This window comes from Callospermophilus lateralis, chromosome 17, assembly GCF_048772815.1.
Source record: "Callospermophilus lateralis isolate mCalLat2 chromosome 17, mCalLat2.hap1, whole genome shotgun sequence".
In the NCBI taxonomy this organism is placed as follows: domain Eukaryota; kingdom Metazoa; phylum Chordata; class Mammalia; order Rodentia; family Sciuridae; genus Callospermophilus; species Callospermophilus lateralis.
Window position 1 is genome coordinate 57,790,948 of NC_135321.1, and position 22,905 is coordinate 57,813,852.

Below are 22,905 nucleotides of genomic sequence, written 5' to 3' on the forward strand. Positions count from 1 at the left end.
CATTTCCCCAGTACCCTGGGCTCCCATGAAAGGGGCAACATGGGAGAGGAGGGGAGAAGGTATGGGTGTTACAGGTCCCTGAGCAGACTCTGCCTCACAAGAGCCTTCACCAGCAGAGGCACACACAATATCCCTGTGCTTTCTCCAGATTGGGTGAGAAGAATGCACCCATGAGCAGAGAGCTTCCAGAGAACCCTGAACCAGTAGGTCATGCAAACTCCCAGCCCTTAATCCTTGGGAATATGAAGCAGCCACTCTCCTGGCCAGGAGGCCAGACCAGTTCTCTCCCCATAAGTACTCTGTGGGGACAGCCTCTGTCTCTCTCTTCCCCACCTCTACCACCATACCCACAGAACCACTCCCTTTCAGGGGCTCAAGGCCTCTGGTGACCCAACCCTTCCTCAGCCCCTCTCTCTTTGCATTCCAGAGGTGCCAGGGAGCACACACAGCTACAGCATCAGGCCCCACTTTAGAGAGGCCTCTCCTGAGCCCCTGAGGGCTGCACAAAACCTGGGTCTGCCACCTCGTACCTTCCAGGACAATCTGAATGACTCATCAGGATATGTATGTCCCTTGTACTGGGCCTCAGGCATTCCACCAACTCCAAGAATGGGTCCGGCCACACACTGACCCATCCAGGTGTCATCCAGGGCTGGGCAGAGGTGGTCAATAAATGAACTGCAGGGACAACCCTGAGGCTGAGCAAGCAGCAGGGCCCTGAACTGTGCTCTGACCCTCACAGCACCACCCAGATGACCACCTGACAGGAGGCTCTCACATGCCCAGGCGTGTTTTTGCTTTGGTCAATTTTAGCACAGCAAAAATTTTGTTTTTGCAGCACAGGTAGAATATTTGTAACCACAGATCTGGGACCCCCACCAACAATTAGGACACTTCCTTCTGCAGAAAAGTAAACCCTAAATAATTGACAAACTTTTGAAGCACCATTTATTGGGATCTGGCACCAACCTGTGATGGATGAAATAGTACCACTCAGGAGAAAGCAGACACCTTATCAATAAAATACATTCTTAGTACCTGTAATACTAGCAGCTCAAAAGGCCAAGGCAAGAGGATCAAAACCTCAAACCCAACCTCAGAAACTTTGCAAGGCCCTAAGCAACTCAGCAAGACCCTGATTCTAAATAAAATACAAAAGAAGGCTGGGGATGTGGCTCAGTAGTCAAGCACTGCTGGGTTCAACCCCAGTACTGAAAAAAGAAATTCTTAAAGTGCGTCTGTGGTATATTAAAGAAGAAAGGCTGAAAGGAATCAGGTGAAAATGTAGACTTGACCATCTCCATCCCTGACGTCACAGGTCTGAGGTGATGTGCAAAAAGGTTTAAAAAAATGAGTCACCCACAGATGCCACTCTCCATCACCCACAACAGAAGCTCAGGACCCACAGTAGAGAAGCTGCACAGCAACTCAAAGCTCCTGATGCAGCAGCAGGGATGCTGCCCTGAGACACGGGTGAGAGAACAGAGTGTGAAGGCCAGGGGCAGCCGAGCTCCAGTGGCAGGAATCAGAGTGAGGTTCCCTCTGGGTATGAGGGTGAGGATGACTGCACGCTGAGGGGCACAGGGGCCTGAGCAGGGCAGCAGGACATGGCCTCTGCTGCCATGGTGTGTCGCTACATGAAGGGAAGAGTCTGGCGGGGAAGACAAGGCACAGACATGTGTTTTTTGGGGGGTAAACAGGCTCTAGTTTTCTGTGAATAATAGAATCAAGGAAAAAGGAGGGGGCATCTTCTTGGCGAGGCCAGGGGCAAAGTGTGTAGTCTGCATACAGTGGAATACAGCATGTAGGAAATGCCAAATGAATACCTGACAGTTGACTAGACCACTCTGTCTAATCCAGCCATCCCATAACTCCCTTAGTTCCCTTCCAAATCAGGCTGCATGGAATCCCAGATCTCTCCTGGGCATGACATTTGGTCCATAAATTCCACTCACCTCCAGAGGTCTAAGTCCAATGACTCTGCAAATGATCTCAGCAGACAAGGCGGGGATTTCGTAAAACCTCAGGTGTTTGGTGATCCTGCAGACAGCTTCTGGAGCTTCAGGCACACAGTCAAGTTGGACTCACATGAGGTTTCCTCAAGAATACTACCCACCAGGAGTCCATAGAGATCATTTAAGTCATTGGGAGATGAGAAAACAATACCAATTATCAATTACCAGTCCCTTCCCTTTAAAAGACCTACAAGTATGCCTGTACTCACAGCTTCTCAGGAGGCTGAGGCAGGAGGATGGCCAAGTTCACAGGTGTGGGAGTAAATGATTCTGCAAGGCTACCTTTGATTTTTGTTTTATATTGACCCAACTTACAAAAAAAGTAGAACTAAATGTTTAAAAAATGCAGGACACACACATTTGTACTATGAAAATGATCATTTAAAAATAAGTGACTACACAAAGGCCAAAAGATCAGATGGGAATGAAGCAAAATCTCAGCACCCAAGAGCTGTTATTTGCTTTTTTGTTTGTTTGTTTGTTTGGTAATGGGCACTGAACCCAGGCCTTGCACATGCTAGGCAAGTGCTCATCCCCTGAACTACATCCAAAGCCCTGTTGATTTCCTTTAAGAAAAAGAAGAGGAGGAGGAGGAAGAGAAGGAGGAGGAGGGAGGGGAGGAGAAGGAGGAGAAAACATGGATGGCTGGATTGGCAACTGCAGAATACACTGGGGCACTTGCTGGTGTACCACCCTCCCACTTTGACAGCAGGTGGCCCACACCATATATGAGCCCACTTGAAGGGGCTGCACCAGCTGCTCTACTTACACATCCTGATAGATGTCCATGAGGTGCATCAGCATTTTGAAAACATTCTCAACATGCTAGGGCAGGAAAAAGAAAGGGAAATATGAAAGGTCCAACTAGGAAACAGCTGTCTGTGCCAAGAAGGGAGAAAGGCACAGGGACTCATTCTGTTCTCCCTGTATACAAGCCTTGAAGGGCTCAAGGACCAAACTTCATTTTCAACCAGTGAAATGCACACTGTAAATTTATGCCATTTTCTTTTTTCCTTTTTTTGTCTCTGTTTTTTTTTTTTTTTTGGAAGCAGGTATCAAACCCAAGACTTTGCATCTGCAAGGCAAGTGCTTTGCCATGAGCTACATCTCAGTGCTTATCCCATTTTCTTTACCCCCAAAAGAAAGACAGTAAGCATAAAATGTGTGACATCCAGAGTGCCTTCTAATACTCATATCTAACAAATGGCTACTGTTCTCTTGTGCTCTATTTACTAAACAAGAATCAACTTTGGAAAGTCAAACTTTCACCCTAAGAAATAGTGATTTCTTATTTCAACAATTGTCTTATTATTTCTCGGCACTTCCACCAACCTGCCCTTCAGTACAGAAGACCCACAAGCACTCAGTGTTCAGTTGTAACCTGCTTTTACTAAGCAAGGACCTGACACCCTACTCCCAACCACAAACAGCCAAGAGATCTTCTGAGATCTTTGAGATCTTCTGAAGCCGTTGCAGCCTGTAGTGAGTACCTAGGAAACAGTCCAGGACCCGAGCAGGCATGAGACTCAAGTATTCATTGGAGTTTTCCATATAGGGAACCAGGCTTCCCAGAGGCAGCAAACTGAACCAGGATCTAAAGAGATACTCATCCATACTCAGCAACTGCTTCTTCCTCTCCATGAAGTTAAGAAACTGGTTCCTGAATGAAGAAACCAGGACAGAGACCAGGGCAGCAGTGAGAGCACTGAACAGACTCAAGACAAGGAAAAGCAAATCTGGGAAGGTTCAGAAAGCTCAGATTTTAATGATGACATCAATGCATCGTGAAAACAGACATACAGATGAATCAGATGAAAACTGAACAGAATAGCCAAGCGTATGGCACATCTGTGGTCCCAGCAACACAGGACGCTGAGACAGGGGGATTGAAAGTTCAAGGCCAGCCTGAACAAATCAGTGAGGCCCTGTCTCAGAATAAAAAATAAAAAAAGGGCTGTGGATGTGGCTCAGTAGTTAAGCACCCTTGGTTTCAATCCCTGGCATGAATAAATAAATAAATTTAAAAATAACAAAAATGAATAAATTGAAAAAAAAAACAAAATAAATTTTAAAAATCATTTCTATTTAGCTTTCATTTCAAAAGGTTTCTAAAATAGAGAAGATATGAGAACAATTGAGCTTATTGCCTTCAACCCTAAAGACAGCACCAGACTCCCAGTGGACGGAGAGGGCAGGGGACAGGACACTCCACACATGGCAGTTATCTGTGTGTGGAAATGAGTGCAAAGGCTGCTTTCATGTTTAATTCAGATTTATTTTAAGTTTTAAGTTTTATACTTCTCTCTTAAATTGGATTTAAATTTTTTTTTTTTTTGTGGTGTTGAGGTGGCAACCTAGGGCCTCGCCCTTTCTAGCAGGCCTCTGCCACTGAGTACAGCCCAGCCCCCTACAATTTTTCTTGTGTAGGTTGTGCTTTCCATGTTTTCTCTGAAAAACCTTTCCTCACTTCAAGATGAGGTTATTTAGAAGCAGCATGCCATTAACACATAGGCAGGTAAGGATTTTCCAGAGAGCCATCTGCTCAGCTGTGGTTAGGAACCTGCACCCTTGGACTACAGCACCTTAGGGTACTGAGAGTGGTCCAGCTCAGAATGCAGCCTGTCTTGCTCCATGTGCCACAGGCACACCTGAGAAGGCCGTGTGTCCTGCCATGGGTGGCTTAAAGCCCCTGGGTGACACCTGGGTCTGGTTTCTCTGCAGCTTTCTCCCCAATGTCTGTACCATATTCATTCTCTAGCCATTTGCTCCACCAGTCCCTGGAAAGGAGGCACAGAGCTCCACAGAGGTATAGATCTGCCTGTTCCTCCTCTCAGACTCTTGACTGGGGACTGGATTTGATTCTCCACCTATTCCTCTGTAACTCCCACTCTGACTTTTTTATTTTTTGTGGTGCTGGGGTTGGAACCCAGGGCCTCAGCCAGCTTTTTAAATTGGTGGAATGCATATTGCTTAGTATCCCAGTTTATCATTTATTTAGCTTGGAGTTTTGCATCTCTGAGTCCCCTTTCACCTCTTGAAGCGCAGTTCTAAGTGGGGAAAGGGGTGTTCAAGCCCTGCCCTCCCCCACCCTGGGGCCCTGGCAATACCTGGTCCCAAAAATACAACAGTGCTAACGTCAGGAAATCATGCCTAGAATTACGTTAGACAGTGGATTTTTAAAATTAATTATTATTATGATTTTTTTTTTTTGGTAATGGGGAGTGAACCCAGGTGCACTCAACCACTGAGCCACATCCATGGCCCTTTTTTAAATCTTATTTTGAGATTTTAAAGTTGCTCAGGCTGGCCTTGAACTTATGATACTCCTGACTTGGCTTCCCAAGTCTCTGGGATTTCAGGCATGTACCACCACACCTGGCTTAAAAGTTAGTTTTTTTTTTTAATGGTAGTAAACATAACCTAAATATTAGCATTTCAACTATTTTCCAGTATTTGCAATGTGTCAATGACATCACATTGTCACCCAACCAAACTCTAGAACTTTTTTCATCTTGCAAAACTGAAACTCTATCCTCATTAAAGACTAACTCCCCTTCCCTGGCTCCTGGCAAGCCACACTACTCTGAGTGTGAGGACGCTAGGGACCTCATGGGTGGAATCACATGTTTTTTTGTCCTTTTGTGGTCTGCTTTGGTTCCTTAGCTCAATGTCCTCAGCACAGGTCTGCGCTGCAGCACGTGACTAAACCTGTCTCCATGCAAAGGCTTAGCACTCTGTATGAGTGCCACCTCTCCCTCCTCCATTCACCCTTCCACAGTCCCTTGGATTCACTGAGTCTTTTCTCCAGCTGTCTTGGAGAAAGTTTTTCTTTGGTGCCCAGCAGCCATGACTGTGCTGGATTTGAATGGCCTGCCCCTGTCCTCCCTGGAGTCTTTAGGCTTCTTTGGCAGCACTCTCTGTTCTGGGAAACCCAGCACAATCTTTCCATCTTTCCTCTGGCCTCTTTCTCCTCTTTCTCCTCTTTGCTCACCTGGTTTTCACCCACAGACCTCAGAAGTTCTGTTCTGCTTTTCTCCCCTCTGCTCCTTCTCTGTGTGAGCATGATATTTCTACTGCCCAGTCCCCAGTCCTCTGGTTCTTGGCCCCTTCCCCACTGCTGTCTCCAGGTGGCTGGCTGAGCCATCAAGAAGAGTCTCCTTCTGCACTCCAGGTGTCATCTGTGGCCTTCCAATTTGGCAATTTTCTTAATACCCATGGTTTCCAATGCTCTTCTGAAATTCCCCAACTGTTCAGAACATTGTCCACTTTTTCTGAAGGTCCTTTACCATATTCCTCATGTTTGTTTTTAACACCCTCCCTGAATCCCCCCCAGGGGCTATCTGTGGGTTTCACCCCCCTGTTTCCTCCCTGGTCATGCAGCATGAGGGAGAGGAGCCAGAGCTTTGCTGTAGCTTAGTGAGACTCAGACCATGGAAGTTTTCAATCCTTTGACAGAAGGGCCACAGTACCTCTAGCAGAAGCCAGAATCTGAGTGTCCACAGAAACTGGCTCCTATCTCCTTCTTCAGCCTTCAGCAAGCTCTGTGCATCCACATCTCAGGAACAGTGACTTTTCCAATTTTCAGTCCCTCTCCCCACTGGATGGCCACTGCAGGGCCCAGTGAGCCCATGGTCATTGTCTCTGTACTCTTGCCCACTAAGACTTCCACACTCCAGGAGGCCTGAGCCTCCCACCTACAGGACAGCACACTATTCTCACAATTAGAGAGCAGAGAGTGTGGAAGTTCTCTGCTTCTCCTGGCCAGTTCTCTGACCTAAGCCTTATGGTCAGCAAAAAGAGGATCTTGCTCCAGCCCTGCAAAATGCAATCACCACCCCTCACCTCAGGTAAAAGGCAAGGTCAGAGGCAAGATCATAAACTAAGGTTTGCCATATGTGGGGCTGTGTCCTGGGACACACAGAGGTGCTTAGTGTCTGTCACACAAATGAGTAAATACACATTAATACAGTCATAAGAGAAAGACTGCCCAGCACAGTAGCCGCACTTGTGATCCCAGTTGCTCCAGAGACAGGAAGATCATGAGTTCAGGCCAGGCCAGGCAACTTAGCAAGACCTGTCTCAAAAATTGAAAATTTAAGAAAGGACTGGGGATGTAGCTCAGTGGCAAAGTGCTAAAGAATCATTATTCCAAGATGCGCTTATATAAATGCAGCTTTACAACTTACTCATTTAGCCATTTTTCCTGAAACTGAGAGAAGGAGATTCCCTTAAGAGCAGCCCAGATGTCCTCAGGCTGGCTCACAAAGTCCTTTCTTGGAGGAACCAGCTGCATACAGTAGTGCAGGACAGGGAGGATGCCCACCCAGTCGACGACTCCTGCGTCTATGCACCTTTGGCACAGGTTGACCATCTGGAAGGGAAACAAGACCTAATATGACCTGTGGTTGGCTGTGTCCAACCTGCCCTGGGTCCAATGTCTCAGGAGGGCAACCAGCAGAAGTACCAAGTGGCACACCTGAACCAAGTTCCAGATCAGGAGACATAGGGTGGCAAGGGGGACAAGTTCCCTGGACCCCATCCCAGTGCACCAGAATGTCATGAATCCCAACAAAGTCCCACGGGTGTCGTTTCCACCTACACAACATCTGAGGTATTGAGGCCCTTAGTTTCCAGCCAAGAATTCACACAGGGCCTAGGGTTTAAACCAGGCAGTCTGGCAAAGGTGAACCTAAACACAAAGCAAACTTTTTTCTTTGTTTTGTACTGGGAATTGAACCCAGGGACACACTACTACTAAGCTATATTCCCAGCCTTTTTTATTTTGAGACATGGTCTTCTTCCGTTTCTGAGACTGGTCTCAAACTTGCAATCCTCCTGCCTCAGCCTCCTGATTCACTGGGATTACAGGAATGTGCCACTGTGCCCAGCTACAAAGCCACTTTTTAAAAGGAACAACTCATGGTGTGTGTCTCACAGGCACAGAAATAGATGCTTCTTCCTTCTCTCACACCCCCACACAGCTGTTTGTAGATTTCCTAACCAATGTCTCTCTTTCACAGAGGGCACAACAACTGCCTGGGTCTTTAAAACTTAGGAAACCGACAGGTACTAAGAGCTCAGGAAAGGCTGCCCGATTTTACCCAAGCTCAAACCAAACAGAAGCAGAAGAGACCCTGATTGTCCAAGCACAGCAGCTCAGAAGAGGTCTCCCCAACCACATAAAAGGCCATGGCTGACCCAGCAGGGGCAGGGTGCTTCCAGAGCTACCGACATAGATGGGACAGCAGGAACAGCATCCCTGTGGGTTCTGCAGCTTTCCTAGGTGACACCTGCAGGCAGGCCTGGGCCCCAGTGCTAAGGCATGCTGACCATGAAGAGGAAGGTCTTCCCAGGAGCACTTCTGTCATGTATTTTATATTCATTTATTTTTTCCAGTTGCCCGGGCTGGCTGTAAGCTCTTGGGTTCAAGCAACTCTCCTGCCTCAACCTCCCAAGTAGCTGGGATGACAGTGTTGCCGTGGTGCCTGGCTCTGTGAAGTTTTTTGAAGTCAGGGTATTCAGGAGAACACAGAATTTAACAACACTAGCAATAAAACAATGCCAGGAAAATGACAGGAGCAAATGGTGACATGACTTCCCAGTGTGTGCACAGCCTTTCTCTAACAAGCACTTAGCTCTCTAATCAGATAAAAATCATGATAAATGCCTATGAAACCTCTGACAAAACAAAAACAAAAACAAAAACATGGGATACCTCTCAGATGTGCCCAGGATGTGGTGGAGTTCACTGTGTAGGACATCTGGAGAGCAGGTGCTGGGGCAGAGGATGGAGCACAGTGAGGTCAGGTCACCCTCTGATAAGCAGAGTTTGGTATCTTCCACCAGGAAAAGGAGGACCAGGCCCATCCTCATTCTGCTCCTCACAGGCCAGCCTTCAGGCAGGGCATCCCCACTTCTTCCTTCCAGAACCAGTTTAATCTGCTTTTCAAACACTCCCATAGGTGTTTTCTCACCTGATGCAGGGGAAAAAAGAGGTGCAACCGACCATGGAGTGCATGCCCTGGAGGCTGAAGGATTCTTGGGCAGGAAATCAAGGTCCTGAGGCAGGGGAGCTCTGGGGAGGGCCCCACTTCCCTCGCCTCCCCAACTCCCAGGCACACTGAGGTTCTGGGACAGCAGAAGCACAGGGATGCTCAGTCCCAAACCCTGCAGTGAGGTGGGTCTGGGAGACCCCTAGATGCTCCTGAGAGCTCAATGTCGAACACAGAGAGAGCATCAGCTCTGTCTCCAAGCCACAGTGTGGCTGAAGGGGCAATGATGGGCTCCACCCTTTCTTTCAACTCTGCCTACACCTTGAAAGAACTCAAGATCAGTGCTGGGAGTGAGGCTTAGAGGTGCAATCAGGAGAAGGGACATGGGGGCAGGGGATTCCCAAGAGGTGGAGCAGGAAAAGAAGGAAAAGAAAGGTCCTCCTGCCCACCCACCTCGGCACCTGCCCCAGTCAGTCACAGGGTCTCCTTACCGGTAGTAGTCAGGGGACCCTGCCCACCCACACCAGAGCTGCTGGTGACCAGGGGAAGCCTGATACCTCTTCCTCTGTGAGGGCCAGGCTGTGCCAGGGCTGTGCTTTCCCTTCATAAATCATAGGCACTTGGACAACAGAATAAAACTGCCAGAAGTAGGTGAAGAATTTCTGCAGGTTGACGAGGTTCCAGGTCTGAAGGTTGCTGAAGATGCGGCCCAGCATGATCTCGGCTGCTATCTTCTTCCCCTTCACCAGCTCCTTCTTTATATTATTAGTGAAGAAGTTCTGAAATTTCTGGAATGTCCCAGGAGGCTTTGTGCAAATTATGTCATCATATTGATGCCAGTCTATGGGTGATAGCAAGAAAAATGTCACACTTAAGATCTCAAAACCCACCAGCCCAAGGCACCATCCCAGAAGACAAACACAGGGACATAGCTGGGCACAGTGGTACATGTCTGTAATGCTAGTATCTAAGGAGGCCAAGGCAGGAGGATCACAGTTTGGAGGTCAACCTCAGCATCTTAGGGAGGCCCTGACTAAAAAATAAACAGACAGGAAACTGGGGAGCACAGTCAGAGGGTGAAAGAACGGAAGGAAAACAAGAAGATTCTGGTAAATTGAGGCAATCAGAACTCACTCCATCAGCTACCATGGCCATGCCCCTAGAGACAGAAATCCCAGACAACCCACAGTGATGAGCTTAAAACAAAGTCTCTGCTTAGTCATGCAGTTCAGAAAGCCTGGTAAAAGCTTTAAACATGACCACACGCAGGTTAAACATTTATTCCAAAACTACATCTCTCATTAGCAACTGAGTCCTGTTCTGGTAAATGACTTCAGAGTACCTACTGGGAACAGAAACACCCACTCCAAAGAGGACAGTGCAGATTACCCAGCAGACACAGAGATACTAGCAGGTGCCCACTACAGGGCAAGGACTGAATTCAAGTCTGCTCTGAAATCCAGCTAGCAAGAGACACAATTATAGACCTAGAAAATCCAGTGATGTCAACTATAAAAAATTAGAAAACAAAAGTGGTTAGCCAAGCACCATGATGCATGGCTGTACTCCAGGCAACCTAGGAGGCTGAAGTGGGAGGATCAAAATTTTGAGGGCAGCTGGGTAATTTAGCAAAACCTGACTCAAAATTTAAAAGAGCTAGGGATCTAGCTCATGGGTAGAGGATTTATCCAGCATGCATGAGGCCCCAGCATTGTCAAAAAAAAAAAAAAGCAAGAAATAAAAAGAAAAGAAAGAGAAGAAAAAAGACAGAAAACTTATAAGGTGGTCAGAGGTAGCTGAGCACCATGGTACATCCTGTAATCCCAGCGACTCTAGAGGCTGAGGCAAAAGGATTGCAAGGTCAAGGCCAACCTCAGCAACTTCAGAGGCCCTAAGCTAATTAGGGAGATCCTGTCTGTAAACAAAAAATAAAAAGAGCTGGGGACATGGCTCAGTGGTAAAGTGACCCTGGGTTTAATCCCTACTACCAAAAAAAAAAAAAAAGCCCTATGTGTAGAAAGACACACACAAATAGCAGTGAAATATTAAGACAGGTGCTGAGCAGGACTCCTGAGGCCCAAAGCAGGCACTGTGCACACTACTGTCCCATTGGTTGGCCCAGCCACCCCAGCTCTACCCTGTCCCATCCAGGTGACAGTTGGCCAGGGTTCATATGCTGATTCAGGCATGGCCTCCTCTGGAGCTTCTCCTGACCCTACTCCAGCTCCTCACCTAAAAGCTGAAGTCCAGTCTCACCTAAAAGCTGAAGTCCTTGGAATACACTATTGTTATTAAATATTAAGTACATAGCCAGGAGGCATGGTGCACATATAGCCTCTCAAGAGGATGAGGCAGGAGGATCTCTGGAGCCCAGGTGCTTGAGGTCAGCCCCAAAAACATATTTTTTTAAAAAATCCTAGGCCCTGGGGAGAGCTGAGGACAGGGCTGGGTGCCCAGGCAGGCCAGGACAGCCAGTAGCTGCAGAAAGGGTCACATACAAAGAGCTGCCAGAGGGCCTGAAGTGGTGCAGAGGGTTCTTTCCAAGGATTCAGCAAGTCAAATGTGGAAGCCACCCAAATGCCACCAACAAAACGTGACAAATAGTAGAGACCCACAAGGAAGCTCTCAACACCCTATCCTGCTTCCAGTCACCACCTAGCTGCCTCCAGGAAGGGCCAACCAGCAGCTCCCTGTTCCCTGCTTTGTCCCAGAGTCTGCCTGGGACCTGGGGCCCACTCTGCCCACAGCCCAAGCCCTTCCTCTGGCTTGTCCTCTCTCCTTCCCATTTCCTCTCTCACATAAATTAAACCACAGCAGGGGCAGCGCACAGCAGAGGACCCATGCAGACCAGGCAGTCTGCTCCACACAGCAGCATCCAAGCCAGGACACAGGTGCCACAGGAAAGGCCCTTTACCTCCGGAGCACAGGAGGGAGGACTTTTCATACAGGCAACGGTTCACATGCTTGCCTGCCTTCTGCGGCTGCTCGTAGATGTACTCATACTCCACGGTGCAGTCGGAGTCTTGGCCATGCCTTAGGACATACTTGTAAGGGGTGACTCTATCCAGGCTCTGCCTGGGAATGACAATGCTGCCTTCCATGAGGGACCCGTGCTCATGTAAGTCCCTGCAAATCAACAGACACCAGCCATTTATCTGGAAGTCTTAACTCAGAAGATTTAGGTCTCAAACACCGGGAACATAGACCCAAAGCTATAACGGACACTGACCAAGACAGCATATCTAGAACAGGGCAGGGTTTCATTTCCAGTTAGGACAGAAAAAAAGAGCCATAGTGAAGAGAAACGAAGACATGCATGCTGGGAATATCAAACACAAGCTCATCCAGGGAGCAGGACCACCCTGGGGACTCACTGATCAACTCTAACACACACTTGGAGGGCTGGGGGCCGCGGGACTCACTCAACATAGTACATCTTGCAAGCATCACTCCACTCGGGCTGTCCGAGCTCTTCTCCTCCCCTGATGAACACAGTGTGGAGCTCGGGGTTGAAGGTGACATGCTTGGAGATGATGGCATGGAAGTGCACAGTGTTTCCCTCCTCGGGCTTCAGCCAGCTGGAAGAGAGAAGGAAGCACTGTGGTCACCAACTGCTCTTGGCCTGGCCCACCTCCTCTTTCTCTACTGGTCATTTTCACCCCTGGCTGCTGCCCATCACAAGCGGCCAAGAAGTGGAGAGGAGGGTGTGTGTCCCTGGCCTAGCCAGCCCGCCTCCCCTGCAACTCCTGGACTGAACTCATCCCAGTGGCCCTCAACAGGCACAGATGGCCTCCCTGGGCCTTGGGCCCGGGCTGGCGACTTGGTACCTTGTGGGGACAGCCTGTGCGCTTGCCTTCTGGTTCTTCTGCTCCTTCTCCTTTGTCATAGCAGCTGTGTAATTTTTGTCACTCCCTTCTGGCTTCCTCAGATCTTTGGGTTCTGAACTGTTTTTACCTGGTTTTTCTCCAGGAGCAGCCAACCCGTCCTTGGTCTCACCCTCCTGAAAAGAGCAACCAAGCCCCAGCCTGAAAGGCTACCCCTAAGCCAAGCATCTCACAGCAGCCCAGGTGGGCTGTCCAGTCCTTCCAGTCCACTCCCATGGCCTCTGAGGACCCTTCCCCAACTTTGCCTGGCCCCTCCTCCCTCCCTTACTCCTGGGCACACTAGTTCCTTCCACTGCACCTGTGCTGCTGACATGAAGGGCTCACTTTGGCCTGGGCAAGTCCAACCTGATTTGACATGGCTATGCCCACCAACACCACAGCAGGGAGCTGTTGGCACACCCATGCCCCTGGAGGAAGGTCCACACCAGGCACCTTGTCTCCAAACTCACCAGGGCCCAGCCCAACCCACATGTGAAATAGTGTGCGACCATGGTACTCAGGAACAGCCATAGCCCTTTGTGAGTGACAGCATCCCTCTACAGGGATGAAGCAGCTCTGCTTTCCTCATGTGCACAGCACCTTCATTACATGAGCAAGCTTCTCTACTCGTATTATGGTGAACCTGGAACATACCCAACCAATGCTCTGGAAAGTGAACCCCAAAAAGCAGACACCAAGCTGCCCGCCACACCACTAGTGTCTCAAGAACAGCCTGCTGATGGGCACAGACCCAACTTGGATGCCACTTGCCTGGTGAGAAGAACCCTGGGTGGCCTGTGGATGTCAATAGAGAGACTTTCACAAGAAATAAAAGCTGGGAGTCAGGGTGAGCAGGCAGGATGTGCAGCACAGAACAGAAAGACAGTGACCCCCAAAATGACCTGCCACAAGGCCCAAAACCTGAGTGGGTGCTGCCACCTCACAAATGGTGAGGTGGCAGCACCTTCAGCAGAAGCATGAGGGCAACCAGCTGATCCAGGGCTAGCGGGAGGCTCTGCAGCCAGGCACACAGACAACCTCCTCAGTGACACCTGTGATTTGATGATTTTTATTGCAGCCATCCTAATGTATGTCAAGGAGGTCTTGCATTGCCCTGGAGGAAGCCTGGGAGCAGGCACCACACTCTGGGTGTCTGTGAGCTGGAACTGAGCCAGGGAGTCCCCTCTCCCCTGCCGCCCTGTGCTCCTGAACACTGGCAAGGAGCTTCCTCCCACAGCTCTCCCTGGGCTCCAGTGGGAGTCCCTGACCAAAGAATAATTCCTCTATGTCTAATGCCTCCCAGAGGCTGATGGGGCCTCACTTCCAAGGAAAAGCACCTGAAAGCACCTGCCAGCCAACAAGCGCCCACACATGGGTCTTGTGGCACAGTGGAGGAGCACCCAGCCCCGCACATCAACACAGAGACCCCAAGGAGAGTGGGACCCACACCTGGCCCGGCCACAGCTCCTGAGACACATGCTTATTAGGTCTAGGGCAGGGAAAGGAAGGTGGAGACCAGGGACCTGGAGCCTGTAGACTCCTATGGGGTCAGACCAGACCCATGCCAGGGGCTTGGCTGAACCCCACCGACCCTGGGCCCAAGAAGCAAGGCTGCTCCTCCTGCAAGGAGCGCCTACCATCCAGGCTCCAAGCTGCACACTCCCAGCCTCCCAGGAGCCCTGATGCTCTGGAGACTCTGAACTTATTTCCTCCATTGTAGAAACACATCCTCCAGGAAAACATAGAAGAAAAAGGAAGCACGCTGCCTGGACCTTGGTGCCTCCTCCAGGAACCTCCCAGCATTCCGGGCAGGAGGCCCGCCTGGGTCCCTGGGGGACCTAGGGCAGAGATGGGTGGTCCACAGCTCTCAAAGCCCTCACCCAACGACCTGTCTGTGCAGAGACCCCAGTCTCTCCCCCATGCCTTCATCCATGGGACCTCCAGGCCTGGGTTCCTGGCAGAGCACACAGTGACCTTGCTGGCCCCATGGATTCCTGGGATTCCTACCCTGGTCCTGCAGCAGGTGAAACCACCTGGAGAACCTCCAAGTGACTGAAAGGAGAGGCCTTCCTCTACTGGAAAGTCAAGTCCCTTGTGTCCTGTTTCAGTTTCTAAAAAAGTTCCCGAGGCTGTGAGCCTCCTGCTTCTTGTCTGATTCCCAGCAACAGTAGGAATCAGTGGTGTTTGGTAAGAAGGCCACATGCCTGTGTTGTGTTCTCAGGCAGATCCTGAGATTGTTCTGGTTCTGCTGGCAAGTGGTTCTGTTGCCCTCGGCCAGTCCCAGCCCCTCACCAAAAATGAAAAGAGGGGCAGAGGGAAGTGGCCTTTCAGGGAGGCCCTGCAGCAGGATGAATGTGGGTTGCCACTTCCCAAAGGTTTGGGGACTAAATGAAGCCCCCAAGAGTGCTGTTTCTGTCCCACCTGCCCTTTCCTGGCCACTGTCAGGGACCACCTTGTCTTGTTCCATAATTAATTTTAATTCCGGCCTCCCAGCAAGCCTGCGAAGACAGGCTGGTTCTGCTCATCACTCAGACCCCTTTTCTCCCCTCAAACCAGACCAGCAAGACCTCAACCACAGTTCAACCTGCACTTGGGTTCCAGAGGGTTCAAATCCTCTCTTCTTGCCACTAGCTGTGAGGCTGTGGGCAAGTTACTTAACCTCTCTGTGCTTCACTCTCAGCATCTGAAGGACAGGGATTTATGATAATGTCGTGTTTAGCACAATGCTGGGCACATCACAGCTTAGCAGCTTGGCTTTTTTAAACCCTTGGGACTGCAAACCCTCCCCTCCCAAGGCACCAGCTGGCAGTTGTTCTTCCTGGTACCCAGGGTTGGGGGACCCTGGCAGGTGGCTCCACCATTCCACAACTCCATCTTCACAAGGCAAGGAATCTACAGCCACTCAGGGTCCACAAGTCCCAGATGCTCAGGGCATCCTTGGGGCTGGGGGAAAGCAGTGCTGCCCTCTGGGAGCACTGTGCCCCATGGGCTCTAGGGCAGCAGGACAGGAGCAGGGGAGGCTCTTGCTCTATTCTGACTATCAGCAGGGAAGGCCCATATGATAGCTTGCCCCCTTCTGTCCCTCTACTGACAGCCTGGGCAGGCTGCAGGGACCTCTCCCAGGGCCTTGCAAACCCACAGAGCCCTCCCCCTCCAGCAGCCTCAGACACCTCTCCAGACATCCTCTGGAATGCCCAGGGCCCTTCAGCTCAGCCAGAGGCTTCTCATCCCCAAGAGGGACTAAATCCCAGTTCCCTCAAAGAAAAGAATCTGGAAACTTTAAGCAGGAGCTGGGCCCCTGCTGAGTCTGCAAGCTGGTCCTGCTCCCATCTGCCTAGAAGGCATTCCCCACTTGACCCCAGCACTCCTTGCAACTTGCCTGGTCCTGGGACTGCAGGAGGCAGCCTCTCTCCACACTGGCTGCAGAACTTGGGGGCCTCCTCACAGGAGAAGTGCTGTCTCTAGCTGGGGGTATCCTCCAGTCCAGTGTCCCTTCCCCTGCAGGTCTCAAAGGATGAGCAAAACTCCCCAAGGCAGCTGTTATAAACTGCGTATTAGGTCTAGTAGTGAAATTGTACCATTTGTCCCACAGGAGTGCCTGAAAGAGATACAAGGTGTTGACCAATGAGTTTCATGAGAGAAAGAATGTCTGCAAACTACAATGCAGGAACCCTAGATCCAGGAAGCTTCAAAAACCTCATGTGCCCAGACCACTGAAAATCAAAGAGGAAGAAAACTCTTGAAAATAGAGAAAATGACAAGTTTTTTATAAAGTTTGAGGGTCTGTGACTTCTCATACCAAAACATGATGGCTAGAGGACATTGCAATATGACCTTGCAGTGCTAAAATAAAAGATCAATTTGGGACCTCATTGAAGACCAAACAAAAACAAATACAAAGATTAATGCAGATATTGCCATGATCCTGACATCATATCATAGTTGGCCTCTGGAATGCATTGAAATCACAAGTAGCAGCGAAGAAGCAGACCAAAGGCTTTGAGGACTGAACTGTACCATACACCACCACAGAACCCCTCATCAACCCCTCAGTGATGCAGTAATGTACCACTAGACCACCTGCTGCCAAAATCTGTGGAAGGAATTCAGGCTGAAGTTAAATGACATAAGAGGGAATCAGGGAATCTCAGGAATGAAAGAAGGCAACAGAAGTGGTCAGGGTTTTGATCAATGTGAAAGACCATTTAATTAAATGCCTTAATTCACATGAAACTTCTTTTCTCTAAAAGCCAAGTAAACAGGCACTGATAGACATGCTGAAGTGTGCAGGAGGAAACATTATGAAAACTGAAGATGGAAAGGCAAATTGACATAGGGTACACAGAGGCCAAGCAAATACAGCACAATGCAAATTATAAAATGTAGGTGGTGACTTTTGATAATGCTGGTTATTGGTGAAAAGTTCTGCTTCCTCACATGTTGAAGTATCACATTAGAGAAGCACGCTGAGGCAAGCATATAAAGCAGGGTTTATTTTTCAAAGGAGTAACAGACTTCTCCTGGAAGGGAGAAGGGGGCCATACCTGGTATTCTGCTATCCCAAGAAGTGAGCATGTTCTGCCTTTTTATTCATTCTGAATTTCCTTTGTTCTCTGGCTCTCTTCCCCTTATCTTTCTCCTTCCAATGTACATGACTAGTCTCGGTCCTCTTCTTGTCTTACCTCTTTAGACAAATTTAAAAGAAAATCATCACTAGACAAAACAAATCACTTACTACCAAATTCTGTGGTTTTATATTTGAAAGCACTACTGACAAATGCTTCTGTCCAGACCTTCAGTCCTAGGAGGTGTCATTGTAGAAAGTTTTAGTCCAGTCTTAGTAAGAAAGAAAAGTGTTGTAGCTGAACTCTGACCATAGAAATTCTCAGTGATCCATGATAGCATGGGGTAGGAAGAGAGGCAGTGACAACCTGGATAAATTAAATGCTGAGGTCATTATTATTTAAGATGACTGTTGGATTAACTCAAACCACAACCTCTAGCACTTTACAATAATGAAGGATCCTTTTATGACATACTTTCCTTTCTCCTGGCCATTCCCTAAGAAAAATATTTAACCAGCAGATATCTGACCAAATTATAGGTTAAGTTACCATGCCTGTAATGCCAGCATCTGGGGAGGATGAGGCAGGAGGATGGCCAGTTCAAACTAGCCTCAGCAACTTAGCCAGAACGTGTATCTAAATAAAAATATAACAAAAAGGCTGGGGATGTGGCTGAGTTTTGAAGCACCCTTGGATTCATTATGCCTGATTTAAAAAAATTAGATTAGATAGATAGATAGATAGATAGATAGATAGAATCAAATTTCATCCCTCCAGATGGTTCAATGATTTCAGCAATTCCCAACAGGAACCATGACACTGAGTTTAGCTTCCAGAAAGTCACTTGCATTGACCACCACTGGAGAGGAGGGATCACTACCATTGCCATAGCTGTGGACGCTCAAATCCAATATCTCCCACCCTTCTTAGATGATCAAGGAACCCCACTGGGTCAGGTGGTGAACCAGCAGGATGTGGATCCATAGCCCCAGTGCCAGCACACCACAGCACCCCGAGGACCCATGCATACACCAGGCACACAGTTCCCTGGCCCATCCCTCCTGCTTCTGGTGCCCGCACACACATTGCATGTGCTCGTGTCCCTTCCTGGTGAGACCCTGTCTCCTGCCCTGTATTGATGGTTTTCTGCACGTGCCCAGGGTTCTGTACTCATACCTTCCAAAGCTACATCCTGGGAACAAGTCTGACATTGCCATTTCACCTGAAGCCATGTTGGCAGCAGAAGAAGGACCTTTTGCACTTTCCACTGGAATTCCTGAATTTCACCTTCCCTAAACCCTGCCATGGGTACTTCCCAAGGCAAGCTTTGTACCTCACCCCTGCCCCTGGGTTAAGGGACCTGCCAGAAGCATCTCTCATGAAGCCCTGTTTAGCATCTGCTGACTTCCCTACACTGGCTGGCCACTCTGGGCTGCCCAGCCCCACAGGACCCTTCACAGGTCATCCTACCACCATCCCACAACTGTCCATTGGCAGTTGAGAAAAGTACCTCCTAGGGGCTTGTCTTGGGTCCTGCAGATTCTTTGATCCTTTCTGGGAGACCTGGACCTTATCTCCGTCCTCCTCATGCCTAGTCTCCTGAAGAAGATGTTTATCTCAGCTGCACCTTTCACCAATTTGTGTATCCCAGACCATCGATTTAGCAAACAGATGCTTACCAGACTACTCAATTAGGCCAGGGCACCCACTCCAGTGGGGTAGGACCATCCCCCCTAAAGACTCCAGCCCGGGAGCAATTCCAACGTCAGCCACTGGCTCTCTCTCAACCTATACCCCCTCTCCTCTTCTGGTCTGCTAAACACAAAGAATCATAACTTTCTTGACCATGACAACCCTGAGAAATGATGAAACTCTTTTGGAGCACATTTGTCTCCTGTTGCCCCACTTATATCTCACAAACTGCTGACAAAAGTCATCTCCTCTTCAATAAGCCTAATGGAGAATGGAGACTCTCCTCCTTCACCAGACTGACAACCCAAATACTCCCCAGTCCAGCAGAAGATTCCCTCAAGACACGAGTCTAATTAGACTGTGCCTGTTACAGGAGCATCAGGAAAGCCCCAGGAGCAGGTTCTCTGATAGGTCATGGTACAGTTGTATGTCTTCCTTTGTCCCTCACCTTCCTATGTTGTGTCATCTATGTGTGCATTACAGACACATGACTCTAGAATTAGGGTTTCTCAGGAATTCCATGTATTTATGGGCACATACACCTCAAAAACAGATACTAGAATGATCACTGGGAAACATTTTGGGAAGCTATGGGGGCCTTTCAAGGCACCAAGGCTTCCGCAGGGTCACACATATAACCAGAAGGAGGGGATAGGTCTGAGCCAAGCTCTGTGTTCCCAAACCACCTAGGTCTGTCTGGGAACCTAATCCACAGTGTGTTGGTGTAACTGTGTCAACTTATGCATATGTCATCAGAGATGGGAACAGCACACATCCCAGTGGGCCTTTGGTAGTATCTAGTGTGAGAAAGGGACTCAGGTAAGGAGTTCCCAAGGAAGTGACCTCATTTCTTGGCAATGGAACACATAGAACTTGGAACTCTAGTAGCTAGGCATCCACCAGTCTGCTCACTGGTGTTGAGACAGCCAGCCCAGAGCCATGAGTTTTTTTCCTACCAATCTGTGGATGCTCAGGTCTCAGGAAAGCCCTGATTGAGTAGAGAACTTTCCAGAGGGTGGAGGTACTTGGTCAGCACTGGGTCCCAACGACTCTGGCAATTTTTTTTTTTTGCAAGGAGACCAAAGATAAGACTGGACAGGTCACTGCAAGTGACCATATTCTAGCCCACCAAATTCCCCTTTTTTAATTTTTATTATTGGTTGTTCAAAACATTACATAATTCTTGACATATCATATTTCATACATTTGATTCAAGTGGGTTATGAACCAAATTCCCCTTTTGATAGCCTTAGACCCTCACCAGGTTTGTGTGTGTGTGTGTGTGTGTGTGTGTGTGTGTGTGTCTCATATACCCTGAGAATACGGAGGGAAAATATTTTGTTTGACTATATGGCAGTGAGTCATTTTGCAGATGACTACTGTTTCCATCTGTTGAAAGGGCCCTCTTTGATTCTCCAACCTAGGGAGAAGATGATCAAGATCCATCAGAGCATGTGTCCTGTCTAGTGAATATTTTCACAGCACTCATCCTGCAGGAATTCAAAAATGTCCTGGTGCCTGCCTTGTAGAAGGGGACCATCTGTTATGTTCATTAATTTTTATATTTCTATCAAAATTTGTCCAGTAGCAAGAAGGTTCTGGATCTGCTGTTTATCAGGGCTGGGATTGTGGCTCAGTGGCAGAGCACTTGCCTGGTATGTATGAGGCACTGGGTTTGATCCTGAGCACCACTAAATAAATAAATAAATAAATAAATAAATAAATAAATAAATAAATAAATAAATAAAAGTATTAGGGCTGGGGATATAGCTCAGTTGGTAGCGTCTTTGAATCCCATGCACAAGGCCCTGAGTTCAATCTTCAGCACCACTAAACAAAACAAAACATACAAACAAAATCCCATGAACTAAAATAAAGGTTTTTTTAAAGATATATATCACCTCCAAGCCCTGGCACATGACTATCTCCTGGTTTAATGTTAGGAATGCTGGGCATCAGTCTGAACCTCAATCAGCTCTGTGGAAAGTAGGGGTTTCAGAGGAGAACCCTGTCTGTATGTTTAGAAAACCAAGAAGAATGAGACCTAGGAATGTTTGCCTCAGGCCTGGTCCTGTGGAGCAGGCTGCCAAGGGCTCTGGCCTTCCCCTGTGGGCCTGTCCCCTTTCTGTGAGAAAGTTCTCTGACTCAGGCCTTACTACTCTCAGGCCTCAGAAAAAGTAGTTTCCACATCTGGAAAGTAGTTTGTGGACTGCATCTGGGAGAATTCCTGACCTGCATGTAGCCATAACAGGGACCCCTCAGGTGAACGGAGTAGTTTCTGGCCCTGAGGTGGGCAGGCAGAAGGTGATTGGGTTTATTCATGGCTCAAATGTATATGAAGCACCTACCCATTGGCAGGCACATGGTATATCATTTAGGAAGCAGTGCAGACAAACTTCCCAGACATCCTGAGATTTCATGATTGTCAGGAAGTTAGTAAAGCACACAAGGCAGCTAGGCAGATATTGGGCACAGGATGTTAGAGGTGAAAGTCTCCTGGCTTTCTCTAAATATGGATACCTCCAATCAGATATTGAGGAGGAGTACCTTTAAGAAAAGAAATGAATGATCTTTGGGCCAAGAGTGAAGGTTCATCTCTTGAGAGTGGTCACTTGGGGGGGCTATTGTACAGGATGGCTAGGCAAACCCCAGCTTCCACCTTGTGTGATTCCCAGAGGAGGACTGAAGTCTGGGGCTTACCCTGTAGAAGAAACATAGTGAACTGTGGTGGGTACCCAAGAAACAGAGGAGTGGCTGGGGTTTTAGAGCCAGGCCCTGTGAAGATCCCTCCCAACACAGCCAATCCCAGCCAGGATTTCACACATGTTTCTCTACACAGACTGGACGGCAAGTGTGTTTAGCACTCTACCCATACATGTGCCTCACAGGTTTGTCCCCTTTGATCTGATATATGGGACCTGATTGCCCACTATTTGGGAAGCTTACCATGCAGGGGGCCTAGGGAGGTTCCAGCTAAAGAAGAGGTCCAGCCCCTCATGGCTCCCTGCCTCACTCAAAACTCTACAGCATCCTCTGCTCCATCATTGAAATGTGGCTATACCTCTAACCAGAAAAAATTTTGATGGTCCAGGACCTGTACAACTGGAAGCTTCTCAGGACTTTCCTGTTGCTCACCATGCCTGAATCAGAGTTGAACTTCCATGTCCAGAAACTCCTTCCACAGCTGGAGAACACAGATCCCAGTGAGTCTGAGCCCTCTGATGATGGGCTTGGGGTGGATGACTGAAAGCATATTTAGAGGAATCTGTGTTGGTTCCCAGGGATCTGGATTTGGTCCCAAGCCACACAAGCCTACATCCTGTAACTGGTGGACCCTAGACTGGGAAGATCGCCTGTTGTGTGGAGAGGGGTGGGGCTCTTCTCAGAGGCAGGGTTCTAGTGTGAATTGGGAAAGGCCCAGGGAAAGGTAGTCATGTTGGGAGTGTTTTCTCCCATAGTTCTAGCACCACCTCAAGTGACAGAATTGCCACCAGCAGTAAGGGCCTAGTTTACCTGCTTACATTTCAGGCTGCATATTACCAAATTCCCTGTGATGGAGGAAGAATAGATCTCAAAACTAGAGGATGTCCCAACTCCAGCACCGTCAGCACAGGGAGAGATTGAGCCACCAGTGGCTACTGTGAACCCTCAGAAAGAAGAGGAAGATCAGCTGCCATTAATCAAGCCAAGAGGACATGGAATAAACACTACCTTCCAGTTGGTAGAGATGATGATCTAAGCTGCCATCACATCCTTTTAAAGAGAGCCACCTTTCCTG

At 48.6% G+C, this 22,905-nt stretch overlaps 1 pseudogene; it reads right to left on the reverse strand.

The window, feature by feature from the left end:
• Window positions 1–13,401, reverse strand: part of LOC143382659 (E3 ubiquitin-protein ligase RNF213-like) — a 95,798-nt pseudogene extending 82,397 nt beyond the window's left edge.
• Window positions 13,402–22,905: the final 9,504 nt, after the last annotated feature.